The sequence below is a fragment of the Macrobrachium rosenbergii genome, chromosome 27 (assembly GCF_040412425.1).
Source record: "Macrobrachium rosenbergii isolate ZJJX-2024 chromosome 27, ASM4041242v1, whole genome shotgun sequence".
In the NCBI taxonomy this organism is placed as follows: domain Eukaryota; kingdom Metazoa; phylum Arthropoda; class Malacostraca; order Decapoda; family Palaemonidae; genus Macrobrachium; species Macrobrachium rosenbergii.
The window spans coordinates 35,144,858-35,160,148 of NC_089767.1; the positions used below are offsets into that span (position 1 = coordinate 35,144,858).

The 15,291-nt window shown below is 35.0% G+C and overlaps 1 protein-coding gene across 1 annotated transcript in view; it reads right to left on the reverse strand.

The window, feature by feature from the left end:
• LOC136853610 (NF-kappa-B inhibitor cactus-like) overlaps positions 1-14,865 on the reverse strand; it is a 110,903-nt gene extending 96,038 nt beyond the window's left edge. Inside the window, exons 1-2 of the mRNA XM_067129374.1 lie at positions 14,799-14,865; positions 9,862-10,045 (exon numbers count right to left, since the gene is read on the reverse strand). The gene's annotated coding sequence lies outside the window, so the exon portion shown is untranslated. The remainder of the gene's footprint in view (positions 1-9,861; positions 10,046-14,798) is intronic.
• Positions 14,866-15,291: the final 426 nt, after the last annotated feature.

Here is a 15,291-nt window from a genome sequence, read left to right on the forward strand (position 1 = left end):
CTGAATACAAGCCACTTTTGCCTGAATACAAGCCACTTTTTCCTAAATACAAGCCATTTCAGCCTGAATACAAGTCATTTTTGCCTGAATACAAGCCAATTTTGCCTGAATACAAGTTATTTTTGCCTGAATACACGACATCTTCGTCTGAATACACGGCATTTTCACCAAAAAAATATTTTTTTCCTAAATACAAGATATTTTCGCCTGAATACAAGAAATTTTCACCTAAATACAAGACATTTTCTTCTAAACACAAGACATTTTCGCCCGAATACAAGCCATTTTCGCCTGAATACAAGCCATTTTTGCCTGAATACAAGACATTTTTGCTTGGATACAAGCCATTTTTGCCTGGATACAGAACATTTTCACTAAATACAAGACATTTTCGTCTGAATACACGACATTTTAACCCAAAAACAAGACATTTTCCCCTAAACACAAGATATTTTCGCCTGAATACAAGAAATTTTCACCTAAATACAAGACATTTTCTTCTAAATACAAGACATTTTCGCCCGAATACAAGCCATTTTCGCCTGAATACAAGCCATTTTTGCCTGAATACAAGACATTTTTGCCTGGATACAAGCCACTTTTGCCTGAATACAAGACATTTTCACTAAATACAAGACATTTTCGTCTGAATACACGACATTTTAACCCAAAAACAAGACATTTTCTCCTAAATACATGACATTTTCGCCTGAATACATGACATTTTCGCCTGAATACAAGACATTTTCGCCTGAATACAAGACATTTTCTTCTAAATGCAAGACATTTTCGCCTGAATACAAGACATTTTCACCTAAATACAAGACAATTTCACCTAAATACAAGGCACTTTCACCTAAATACAAGACATTTTCTTCTAAAATACCTGAATACAAGACATTTTCGCCTTAATACAAGAAATTTTCACCTAAATACAAGACATTTTCGCCTAAATACATGACATTTTCACCTAAATACAAGAAATTTTCAGTTAAATTCAAGAAATTTTCAGAAACACTAACTAACAAGAACAATTTTTCTCAATACATATACTAACTCAACAACACAACCAGTCAGCACACTTTTTCCCATTTCTCGAGAAATCGCAATTATTCCAGGATATTGAAGAGTAAAAACTATATCCAAATCATGCGGGGTTTTATACACCATGGAAAAACTGATCTTCATAAAATACAGATCTGTTCAACCTTTGTAAAAATGAGGGCTTATGCGTTACAGGATTTTATGAGAAATTAAACTTGAATGTTATACGAGCGATTTTTTTTTTTTCTAAATAAGAATGTTCGGCTAATTTCTATCTCCAGTGTTCCTGGGCTCTTTCGCTGCAAAGCCACGTAAATGATAACAAATCAATCAATTAAGGCATTCGTAATGAAAAAAACACAAAAAAATTACCAATCTAGTTTCATTAACTCTATTTCTTTAAATGGTATCTTTGAAACATTTAGTTTGGCTTATAAAATTATATATATATATATATATATATATATATATATATTATATATATATATATATATATATATATATATATATATATATATATATATATATATATATATATATGAGAGAGAGAGAGAGAGAGAGAGAGAGAGAGAGAGAGAGAGAGAGAGAGAGAGAGAGAGAGAGAGAGAGAGAGAGAGAGAGATCTGATAACGAAGGATAAAATCTCTCTGACTTTCCATTATCATTATCCATCAGAGTCGAGTAACCCCACACCCAACTGTTAACGTTTAATCAGATTTAATCAATCCTAATCTTTGAATGGGAAACCCGGCGCCCTGGTCTAAAGAACTGATAGTGGAAGTACCGTGCCAGAGGTTTTTATAGCAGAAGCTTCACGAGATGTGAACGGAATTTGGTACATCCCAAATTTCTTCAAAATATCTCCTAAAGGCGCCGCGAGAATATATCTTCTAAAATATAAATCGTGAATGGGATGGAATATAGAGTTTAGCCCAAAGGAAAAGCACTGGGACCTATGAGGTCATTCAGCGCTGGAAAGGAAATTAAGAGTAGGTAGGTTTGAAGGGTGTAACAGGAGAAAAACCTCGCTTTTGCAATATGAAATAATTGTTAGGAGAGGGTGGGTAGCTAGATAGATGGAAGAAAGATAATATAAATGGTGGTACAGTAAAAGGAATGAAAGGGGTTGCAGCTAGGGGACGAAGGGACGCTGCAAAGAACTTTAGTAATGCCTACATTGCACCACGTTTGGTGCACTGACGGCACTAACCCTCTACGGAATATAAATCGTGAATAACTGCCATAAAAAAACATTCACAAACACAAAACATTCGCTTTGTACAAAAGAATCTTCAGATAAACATCCCCCAAAGACTAAGACTATAGCGATTTTCGTCTTACTGCCGTTTCCGAGGGCCACTGCTCTTGACAACGCTGGACTGGAGAAGGTCTTTAGTTTCTACAGCTGGAACACTTTAATCCAGCCTTCTTGCTGGATTAAAGTGTTGCTGTATAACTTCTGTCTTTAAAAGTGACTCACTCTCTCATTGCTCTAAAAAAACAGACTTTCACTCTTTCCTTGAGCCTCTAAAACCAATGCAGTTGTAACCTATAGGTCTAAAACTTCTTCTCGTATTTCGGTATTGAATTACGTAGCCTTTAGCCTTCTTATCAAATATTTAGGTCTTTCTCTCTCTCTACAACAACCGCCCTCCCCCAGCCACCAACTTTCGTTTTTCTCTCTCACACACACGAACACAAAAACAAAGAGCAAACAAAGATTAACGTTCTCAAAATTACCTCTGTGATCACTAACCGTTAAGCGCGCGATGGATGAAGGGAAAACCAACACTGTTATTCTGGCTAAAAATGACCCGGTTATGCGCGTTATCCCGACGCCATCCTCTCTCTCTCTCTGGCTTATAACATTACCACGTGCATTTTTATCTACCTTCATATTCTTTAAATTTTTATATACTTCATGATTATACAAATTCTCTGCGATTAACGATATACGATTTATTTAGTATACATACATACACACACGCATATACTACTATATATATATATATATATATATATATATATATATATATATATATATATATATATAGTGTGTGTGTGTATATATATAATTAATATACATATATATATATCTCCCTTTTATTACAGAAATGCACATATTTTACTACGATTAATAACAGTTGTAACTGCAACTCGAAACTAAAACATGGTTTCAATTATTATTGTTACTATTTGAATGATACGTACTATAAGCCTTTATTTCTGGTTAAATATATACTGAGAAAGGAACTTCGAATTCGAGCTTTCCGGTCAGAAGCTTGAATGAAACGAAATTCCAGGCAGTAGCACTAATTTTTTTCACAATACAAATCAACCAGGCATTCTTTCCTCCCAAAACAAAGACAAGCCCCGCCCCTTTCTTCTTCTTCCGCTCATCTGCCAGCCAGCGACTCGCGGCATCTTTTCCCGCCATGCGATCTGTCTCATCATCATTTCCTCCCGCGCATTCCACATCGGCCATTATTTAAGAACCGTCCGTAATCACCTCATGTAAAGGGTCACGCTCTCATGCCGCCAGGAGCGTTATTACCGGTGGCATAACACCTCATCGCACTCACGGACTCTTAGCAGCAGCAGGAAATACCAAAGGATTGCCAGGAAACCAAAGAATCTCAAAAGATCGTCTGAGCGTCGTGGCGTTCGGGATTCGATTTTGATGAGAGTCATTACTGTAATTCTTTTCCTGTGGGATACTCCTCTGGTTGCTGCTTGTGAGACTATTTCAAATGGGATTAATGATAAAACACTCAATTGTATAGTTTACGTTGCTTCATTTACTTCTGTCAAATGCTTTTAAAAGGAATGTTTTGTAAATAAAGCGAAAAACAGCCATTCTACCTAAGTGCGAGTCATTACTTAATTCCCTTCCTTACGTTGCTGCTTATAAAGTGATTTCAAATGGGTGATATAATAAGAATCTCACTTTAAAATATACGCTGTTTCAGTTACTGTCAAATGCTTTTAAAATTAATAATGTTTCGTAAATACAGCGAAAATAACCTTAAACGAATCAGGACAAATCCAAGGCTTCAGATCTCAGAATTTCTAGCGCTTTCTAGACTCACAATCGATCACCTGCATTCTTGGACGATTAGTCAAAACTTAAACGCTAATAAAAGCCACGAGGATGGCAACACTACTCGCTCCTGTTGCCTCGGGAAGAAAGAGAAAGAAATAGGAATATATATATATATATATATATATATATATATATATATATATATATATATATATATATATATATATATATATATATATATACATACAAACACAATATAAATACATATATATATATATATATATATATATATATATATATATATATATATATATATACGAACACATTCTTAATTTATTATGAGACTAACGAGGCAAGAGTAAGCTATAACCAAATGATTTTTAACACGAGATCAATGCAAGTTTAAACAACACAAGACCTATCTCACAGAGAGAGAGAGAGAGAGAGAGAGAGAGAGAGAGAGAGAGAGAGAGAGAGAGGATTCCCACAAGACAACCTCGTCTTCGAAAGCACCACTGCAACACGCGGGGGAGAAAATCCCACAGAGGACGTTTGAACACAGTTTCCTCCGTCGTAAGCCATATGCTCCTTCTGACATAAACTAATTCACGAACCGGATAAAGCAATCACACGCAGGAGATCTGGGAAAGAGGAATTCGTGTCTTTGCCAAGCGTGATTGTAATAAGTGGAAACGATACGAAGAAATGCCTGGAGAGAGAGAGAGAGAGAGAGAGAGAGAGAGAGAGAGAGAGAGAGAGAGAGAGAGAGAGAGAACAGGTTTTTTTATGCTTATTTTAGTTTTGGAATTTCTAGGAAGCTGAATTCTGATCTCTATCTCTCTCTGGTATGTAGTACAACACACACACACATGTATATATACTGTATATATATATGTGTCTTCATACTAAACAAAGTACTATTTATACATATACACACACACATACACATATATATATATATATATATATATATATATATATATATATATATATATATATATAAAAATGGGAAAATGCACGTTAAAACGAGGAAGAATTATATATATATATATACACACACACACACACACACACACACACACATATATATATATATATATATATATATATATATATATATATATATATATATATATATATATATATATATATATATAGCCTATATATAAATGACGCTATTTCAAGCAACGTAGGCTATGAAGAATGTTGAACAACAAAACAACAGCTTAGTCAGGAAATCTGACAAAACTGTCTACAAAAATAATAACTCTTATCAAGAGAGCAGAACGTTTTTTCGACCTAATTTGCATATTCCTTGTTTTAACATAAAGAATACTTAGACTAAAAAAAAAAAAAACTACATATAGTAAACTTCTTTACTTTTTAGTCAAAACATAAACACATGACCCTGATTGGAACATTAATTTAAATAGAATTTTTGCAGCTAAATATATCGAGTGCTTCGCAAATTGTTACTCTTATATTTCTCGTGTATTGTTGCAACAATTACTTTTGCAATGTTATTTTTTTTCGCTTGCTTTGTTATCTATTCTTATATTTCCAAATGATGTAAATGTTGAGTTTCTTAGTTTTTCCTTTCTCTCTTTCTTATTTTGTACTAATAATTACAATATAATAGGTTACACATGTGAGATTTAGTTATGCAGTATACATCAGCGTCTCTTTCTCTCTCTCTCTCTCTCTCTCTCTCTCTCTCTCTCTCTCTTTCTGCGTACTTCAGTGTACGTAAAACCTACATAACCACTAACAAAATATTAATGAAAATATACTGAGCTTCCTAAGTATAACAATCGTAAGAAGCCCTCTCATTTTTTCATGATGTTAAATAAACTTTTCATAATATAAGACCTCATGACGCCTTTCTTAATCACAAATTCAACAAGTAAAAAATGCGCCGAAGTTTCGCCAGCGCAATCGAGTTTTCTGTACAGCGTATAATCAAGGCCACCCAAAACAGATCTATTTTTCGGTGTTCTCGGTATAATGCTGTATGAGTCGCGGCCCATGAAACTTTAACCACAGCCCGATGGTACCCTGTCCTATATCGTTGCCAGACGCACGATTATGGCTAACTTTAACCTTAAATAAAGTGATAACTACTGAGCCTAGAGGGCTGCAATTTGGTGTGTTTAATGATCGGAGGGTGGATGATCAACATAACAATTTGCAGCCCTCTAGCCCCAGTAGTTTTTAAGATCTGAGGGCGGACAGAAAAAGTGCGAACGAACAGACAAAGCCATCTCAATAGTTTTTTTTTACAGAAAACTAAAACCACCAGAGTTTCGATAATACATTATAAACAGAAACAAACGTCTTCTCAGAGCATGAAATAAACTTTATTCAAACTTATCAGCCTTATCAGGGCATCCAGTCACTTGAACTGGGGTCATTTTAACTGAGGGTTTGATAAGAGCACAAGGGTCTGGTATTTTCCTGTCAATCACTTGAGGTCGTTGACTTCGAAAGATATACATACACATACATATATATACATACATACAGTACATACATATTACATATGTATATTATATATATATAATATATATATATATATGCATATATTTGTACGTATGTATATGTATGTGTGTATGTGTGTATGTATGTATGTGTGTGCGCGCGCGCACGAAACATACATAGGCACACAAAGATGTAAGGATCCGAAGTTAACTGCAACCTCAGCAGGGCAGCATATTTTGCATTTTTGTTTTAAGGGATAAAAATAAATTGATGATAAAAAGTTGTCGAGTACTTTGGAAATCCCCAATGCAAGTGGAGAGAGAGAGAGAGAGAGAGAGAGAGAGAGAGAGAGAGAGAGAGAGAGAGAGAGAGAGAGAGAGAGAGAGAGAGAGAGGCAATAAGTTAGCTCGTATCCTGCTATGCTTTGCACGGAGAACATAAATAATACTTTTTGCAACCAATTTCTTTTTACATTTTCGTGAGCTGGTCATGCATAACTTGTATTTGTTTTGTTTTGGTTTTATTCTATTTTTTTTTTTAATATTCTACTTTTAAATATTCTTGTTCTATCACTTTTATCTTAAGGAAACCGAATACAATTTTTAAAAGACATCTTGGGCATAATATTTATGATCCAGTCTTCTGTATTTCAAAAATATTTTAAATCATATGCCTCGCTCCTGTTTCTCTCTCTCTCTCTCTCTCTCTCTCTCTCTCTCTCTCTCTCTCTCTCTCTCTCTCTCTCTCTCTCTCTCACACACACACACGTATTGAAGCAGCGTTACCAGATATACTTAGCTACTTAAGTAACAAGTAAAAATATCAAATATATTTCAAATATTTCTTGCCCCTGTTCCATCTCTCTCTCGCTCTCTCACACACAAACAAACACACACACACACACACACACACGTATTGAGCATTGTTACCAGATATACTTAGCTACTTAACAAATAAAAATATAAAATATATTTTAAATACTTCTTGCCCCTGTTCTCTCTCTCTCTCTCTCTCTCTCTCTCTCTCTCTCTCTCTCTCTCTCTCTCTCTCTCTCTCTCTAAGTATTAATTTAGTGTTGGCAGATGCACTCAACTACTTCACTTAGTAACAAATAAAAAAAATCATATTCACTAAATCCCTATTTATACACATGCCATTTCAAGGCGGAAACTGAACAGACATACAGTCATGTCTGTCTTCCGTACTAGCAGTCTGTGCTATGTAAAGCAGGCTTATTCTGTTAGAGACATGTTGGTCACCATTCTTTGTGCTATTATCTTAATTCAAGGATTTTAACTAATAATTACAGTTTTAAAAATAATAATGATATCATTACTTTACGCTACAACTATAATTACATTTCAAAAAGCCTAATAGAATTGAATAGAATAAAATATACAATTCAGGCCAAAAGGCAAACCCTGGGACCCGTGAGGTCATTCAGCGCTGAAACTGAAATTGACAGTAAAAAGGTTTGAAAGGTGCAACAGGAGGAAAACCTAGCAGCTGCACTATGAATCAGCTGTTAAGGAGAGGGTTATGGAAAGTAAGATGGAAGAAAGAGAATATGAACGGAAGTACAGCAAAAGGAATGAAAGGGGTTGCAACTAAGGGCCGAAGGGACGCTGCAAAGAACCTTAATTAAGTAATGCCTACAATGCACCGCGTGAGGTGCACTGACAGCACTAACCCCCTACGGAGGAAAGAGCTTAACGATTTAATTATATTAACCTATAACTGCTTTATTTCTTGCATAAAACCACTCATAAAATAGCCTTAATTAATCCTACGCAAAGACTTTTAGTGCAAAAAATTGATTCTTTTGTTAAATTACAAAAAACTCCAATTTTTTTAATAAAAAAAAAAACTCAAAATCAATTGGATTTTCCCACAACCCAGAAGAACCTTTGCATGCGTGACAAAAGGGCACAGTGAACGGCTTTACAATAAATTTGTGAAACAAAAAATGATTAACAGTAATTGACGGATGTTGTAATTTTCGTAGGTACCGTTAACAGACGTAATTTTCGTAGGTACTGTTAACAGACGTTGTAGTTTTCGTAGGTACTGTTAACAGGCATTGTGGTGTTCGTAGGTACTGTTAATAGACGTAATTTTCGTAGGTACTGTTAACAGACGTAATTTTCGTAGGTACTGTTAACAGACGTTGTAGTTTTCGTAGGTACTGTTAACAGACGTTGTAATTTTCGTATGTACTGTTAACAGACGTTGTAGTTTTCGTAGGTACTGTTAACAGACGTTGTAGTTTTCGAAGGTACTGTTAACAGACGTTGTAGTTTTCGTAGGTACTGTTAACAGACGTGGCAGTTTTCGTAGGTACTGTTAACAGACGTTGTAGTTTTCGTAGGTACTGTTAACAGACGTGGCAGTTTTCGTAGGTACTGTTAACAGAAGTTGTAGTTTTCGAAGGTACTGTTAAGAGACGTAATTTTCGTAGGTACTGTTAAGAGACGTTGTAATTTTCGAAGGTACTGTTAAGACATTGTAATTTTCGCAGGAACTATTAACAGACGTGATTTTCGTAGGTACTTTAACAGACGTTGTAATTTTCGTAGGTACTGTTAATAGACGTTGTAATTTTCGTAGGTACTGCTAACAGACGTTGCATTTTCGTAGGCACTGTTAACAGACGTCGTAATTTTCGAAGGTACTGCTAACAGACGTTGCAATTTTCGTAGGCACTGTTAACAAACTCATTTTGCCTAACTCAAGCACGGAGAACGCTTGCTCAGTCGGCAGTCGGATTACTGAATGCATGCGTTACAAAATATTAATTTTTTATCAACTTATTTTCGTTTTTCTTCGTTTTAATTTTATCTTTTTCTCCATTTTATTATCTTCATTTCTTCCATGATTAGTGATTTGAATTGACTAATGTCTTCAGCTCTTGCGTAAGAACTAAAAAAATTAAATATAAGAAATATAATTTTGTTACTTATTTCGTTAACGTAATAACGAACTATTTTATACTATAATTATTGTAATTATATGTAAGTTGAGACAGAGTCTCTAATGTTTACTTTATAAAACAAATAAAACAAATTAAAATAAAGTTGATAAAAGCCTACACACACACACACACATATATATATATATATATATCAATGTATATCTATATCTAATCTATATATACATTTACATATATATACACCATTCATGCATACATACATACACACACACATACACACAAGAAAATACAAAACTCCTAGCTAACCACGCGAACCGAAAAACCAAACGCCCGCACAATAAGCAACCTCCTGTCCTTGTCAACATACCTTTCAGGAGAAACTGCCCTTGATACCCGACCACTGCCTTCCATCTTCGATGACGCAGTGTTTAGTTACTCTCAGACGCGACAAATAATTCTTGAGATAATTTGTATTATTTGTGCCTTAAGTCTTCTTTGGGTTTTTTTTTTAATGTTGGTGTCACTCAGATGAGGATGGTATATTGTTTTACCTGTCAAAATAGAAATGAGAATATATAAATTTTAGATATATGCGGGTATAATTATACCATTTACACATACACACATATATATTGTATATATATATGTATAATATATATATATATATATATATATATATATATATATATATATATATATATATTCAGATATTGATGGTCAATTGTTTTACCCGTCAAAACAGAAATAAGAATATATAAGTTGTAGATATATGAGGGTATAAATATACCATTTACACACATACAGGTATACACACATATATATATATATATATATATATATATATATATATAACATCCTACAAAACAAAAACAAAAAAACAAAGGACAGGCACACGGGAAACCAAGAAACACATCCCGCTTTTCTGAAGCTAATAGTTTCTAAACACTTATGATATATAAAATTACAATACAGCTGCTTTTTTAACATTTCCTCTAAGAATAAACTGGAAGCCCTTCTGTACAGTAAACAGCCAAACTCTGAGAGAGAGAGAGAGAGAGAGAGAGAGAGAGAGAGAGAGAGAGAGAGAGAGAGAGAGAGAGAGAGAGAGAGAGTATTCCCGAACGTATTTTATAAGTTTCTTGAGCATTCCAATTTCAAAACATAGACCAGCTTGATGGAGAGAGAGAGAGAGAGAGAGAGAGAGAGAGAGAGAGAGAGAGAGAGAGAGAGAGAGAGAGAGAGCAGTATTCCCGAACGTATCGATATTTGATAAGTTCTTGAGCATTCCAATTTCATAACATAGACCAGCTTGATGGAGAGAGAGAGAGAGAGAGAGAGAGAGAGAGAGAGAGAGAGAGAGAGAGAGAGAGAGAGAGAGAGAGAGAGAGAGAGAGAGAGAGAGAGAAAAATTATTATTTCCTCAGGACGAAAATAACGGAATCTTTCTTATTAAACCGGATATGCGCTATCTACCATTACGATATGTGTAGAGCCGCTGCTTATAACCATTACTGTAGTTTCTATTAATACTGCTTCTTTCTTTAGTACTATAAGTGTAATGTTGTTTCTATTAATATTCCTCCATTTATTAGTACTATATAAGCCTAATGCTGGTATTTCTACTACTAACAACAGCTGCTGCTATTGTTTTTACTGTAGCTTCTATTAATATTGCTTCTTTTTAGTGGTATATATAAGTCTAATACTGTTACTTCTACTAATAACAATAATTATAGCATTGGTGAATCGTACTGATCAATGTACATATAATAATCCTTACTTTCTATAGGTTAGATTCAAAGCTTAGGAGTAACAGCGTAATGAAAACCAAAATTCAGTAAAGTTATGCTTCTAATATCACTAAAAAAAAGTCATTGTCTTAAGCAAAACATTACCCAAATTTTAATGACGCTCAGCTTTAAAATGACACAAAAATCAGTATGTACTGTTAACATCAATTTTCACTCAGACCGTTGAAACAGAAATATCGCCAAGCTAGGTCAGGTCAGGGAAGGAAGGGTGCCCCTCTTTACGTTCACCAGGCGCAAGCAGACGCGCGCGCGCGCGCACACACACACACACGTATCCACACCGTGTTTTATCTATTAAGGGGTAACTACTCTTAAACTGTAAAAATTACAGCTTATTTAAAATATTAACACGTGACATAAAACAGGTGGCAGTGGTAAAGCAACTGATCGTTTATTTAAAACCTACTCAGTCTCCCCCCGCCCCAATACACAACCATCTCTCTCTCTCTCTCTCGTTGGTGAAATAACGAGGAAAGTTCTATGGTACCGGTCAAGATACTTTGTTCTACGGTACCGGTCTAAGATCTTTTAATAATATATCTAAAACAATGAATACGAACACAAATAAATTATTAAACACATAGCTAAGGAAAATAATAAATATAAATTATTGAACAATCAATGTGGTAAAAAAAAAAGCAATAACACATTTCAAATTAAACACCTCGCCTCTGAGAAATTTCCGTACCCATTAACCCTGGGCTAAATTTTATCAATGTTACAGGCATGCTTTGGGGGCCACTGGGTTAAAACTTATCACCGGATGTCTATATATTACTCAACAGTGAATATTCCCTTCGATTATGCAAGTTATGACGGTTGATCACACGAACCATCCTTGTGATCTATATTACTTTTAAATACATGCAGTATTCATGTGCAATACACGAAAAATCCCGTGAAACTTGAGTAGGAAAGGGTAGGCCTATAGGAATGCGCAATACAATACAAGGAAACTCTTGGCCACGTAAAATAAATCTAATCGTTCGGGCCAGCCCTAGGAGAGCTGTTAATCGGCTCAGTGGTCTGGTTAAACTAAGATATACTTAACTTTTAACGAAACTCTATAAAATGAAACCTTAACGAACAGACATTCTTTCAACTTGAATATAAAAGTATTGAAAAGACTGGGAAACACACTCTCACTCTCTCTCTCTCTCTCTCTCTCTCTCTCTCTCTCTAGTACTATTAAGTAGGGCGCCACCCTGACTCGTCAACTGATAATGTCCGCAAATATGAATTACGCTTAACACTAGGCTGTGTAACCAGTGTCCCAGATGGCGTTCATGAACCGATAATAATATCCTTTGCTTGTTTATTTCCTTTCTAACGTCACACACCAAATGTGAAACATGTTCCTTTGACAGTCTGTTTAAGTAACGATGCTCTGTGGGTTTTTTGTCACAGGAACTTGCGCACATTGTATCAGTAAAAATAATGATAATATGTCTATACGGTCGACCTTCGTCTTCACTTCCGTAATTTGAGGTGGCGCGCCGCTTCATATATGGCCTCTCACGAACATAACGAATCTCGCTTCACTCAAACGATTTAGTTACGATCACGGAAGGAAATCTGGTTCTTCCGTAAGTTCGGGAGAGACTACATTATCCGCATCGTAGTATACGGTCTATTCAAGGGCACACGCTAATTGGCCCCCAAACCTTTTTTCTAAGTCGTTTGTGCAGCGGATCGATTCCATAACATGACTTTGGTATCCATGAATGGCTGCATTTTCTCTATATCAAAAACCAAGGAATGACAGATCAAGTATATGATGAGACTGAAGGAGTATTTATTAAATATTTTCGGAATTAACTCGCTGGGTTAACTTTAATTTGGTGACACGATACATATTAATAATTTTCTTCCCTCTAAAACCCTGAAACAAAAAAAATTATATTTATTTTTATTGGTTAAAAGTTGAAGGAAATTTGATCAAAATATAAGTAAGAGTATAAGTGTTCACAGACTATTGTATCATAAGGTAAATAAGAGTATGACTGTTCAAACAGAATTTCAAAGGATGAGAATTTCAAAGGATGAGAATCTCAACCCTTTGCTTCGTTCTTTTATAATCTGGTCATAGCACTATGCACAAAGAGCTTTTAACAAGAGCATGGTACCTTTCCTATGCACCTTAATATTGAGGATGACAAGGAGATTAAAAAATATAATTCGAACCTATTAATTTCAGTGTTCCCTTAAACACATTCAACAAGGAAGAACCTCATTTGTCATAATGAAGTGAGGGCTTAAATAATATTCTTTCCTGTTTGTGTCTTCAATGGAATTGCTTTGGAAACAATGTAAAAATCACATGTTATGGTGAAAATCACAAATGGAAGGGTCATATGTCTATGGTGCTTGAATGGCTGGTTAACCACACACCCCTAAGCTTAATGCAAGAAAACCACAGTGAGAAACCACAGTATTTGGTCTGGGAAAGTTTTTTAAAGAGGAAAAGTGAGGCCAAGAAATAGACTAACTGTAAGGTAGTAAAATATATATTTAATTATAATTTTTCTTTATAATTTATGGCACCCTCAGTCACCTTATGTGGGGACCTCCAGGATTAAAGCCCCTTCAGTTAAATAGAATTTGGCACACTATTCTAGGTCAGGTTAGGTTATGATATATCCTTTTATTTCACTTAGTGAATAACTGCCCCTTAGGTCAGGTTGGGTGGGCAGAGTTCGACTACCAATTAACTAAGATTCAGCACATTTTATTTGGGTCGGCTAACGAACTGTAACTGTACATGTTACATATAACTTAAGCCTAGCAAGTTAGCAAACAAATTTATGGCGGCTTAATAAGCCTACTGTAGCTAACTACCCTTGACGAGTTTGCAATTCACCCATTGCCTTCAGACCTAGGCCTAACCTAGGCCAGGCTAGCCTGGTCACCCGTATATATACCATCAACAAATTTACAAGCATATAGGCCTACTCTGCTGTAAATACAGCCTTATAGGCAAGTGTTGCTTTAGGTCCTACCCTTATTAGTTTAATGCTAACAAGAGGAAAAATTTTAGGACTACCTTGGGGTAATTAGGTCTACTTTGTATCCACAGTGAATTGACTGCTACCAAAAATAAGCCCTCTTGGCCTATGCTCAAAACATTTAGCCTACAGCCTACCAATGACTACGATTTTCCTCTTCCGGCGGTGAAATAGGCCATAAATAGTTTACAAACTATTCTAACCCAGCAATAAATGGAGTAGTTCTTGATTAGTAAGGTAGAAGAAGCCTACGATAAGTCTATTTCAGTATCTTGATAGCAACTAATTGAAGTAGGGTATAGTTTAGGCCTAGGCCTATCTCTGATGCTAAGCACCAGCCTTATCATGATAGTCTGTTTATCTACACAGTATTATCAAGATTACGCAGCAATTTTAACGAAACTCGACATTTATTCTGCCTTTTCATCTGAAAAAAAAAAATTTGTAGGGTTCGTAAGTGTAAAGAAAGATATATATACAGTATTTACCTTCGTAAGCAGTAACGAATGGAAGGGGACATTGTAAACAAGTAGCTAGGACGTCACACTATGACGTCATCCTCTTTGGGTGTATAGTTACTGTACGAAAATTCAAACAATGCATTTATTATATTGCTAAATAAAACACATAATGTATCTCATATTGCAGATTTTATTTTTATTTAATTAGTTATTTATTTGTTTGCTTGGTACGGTATCAAATAAGAAATGGATAAACAATTTCGTGCTGTGCCGAAAAACGGAAAGTATGTGGGATTTCACTTTTAATTTTAGCTAGTATCTTATTTATTTTATTTATTTGTTCACCATTTATTTAGTTATTCTTTTTTTACACACGATTTAAAATATGATATAGCTAAATAATTTCCTGCTATACATTGAGCACGGCCGTAACAACATCGTTTGAAGCAATAATGTAGTGATGTTTGTTTACTACTGTGAGCCTAGTTGCCAGTGCAGGAATACAGGGATGCTAACAATT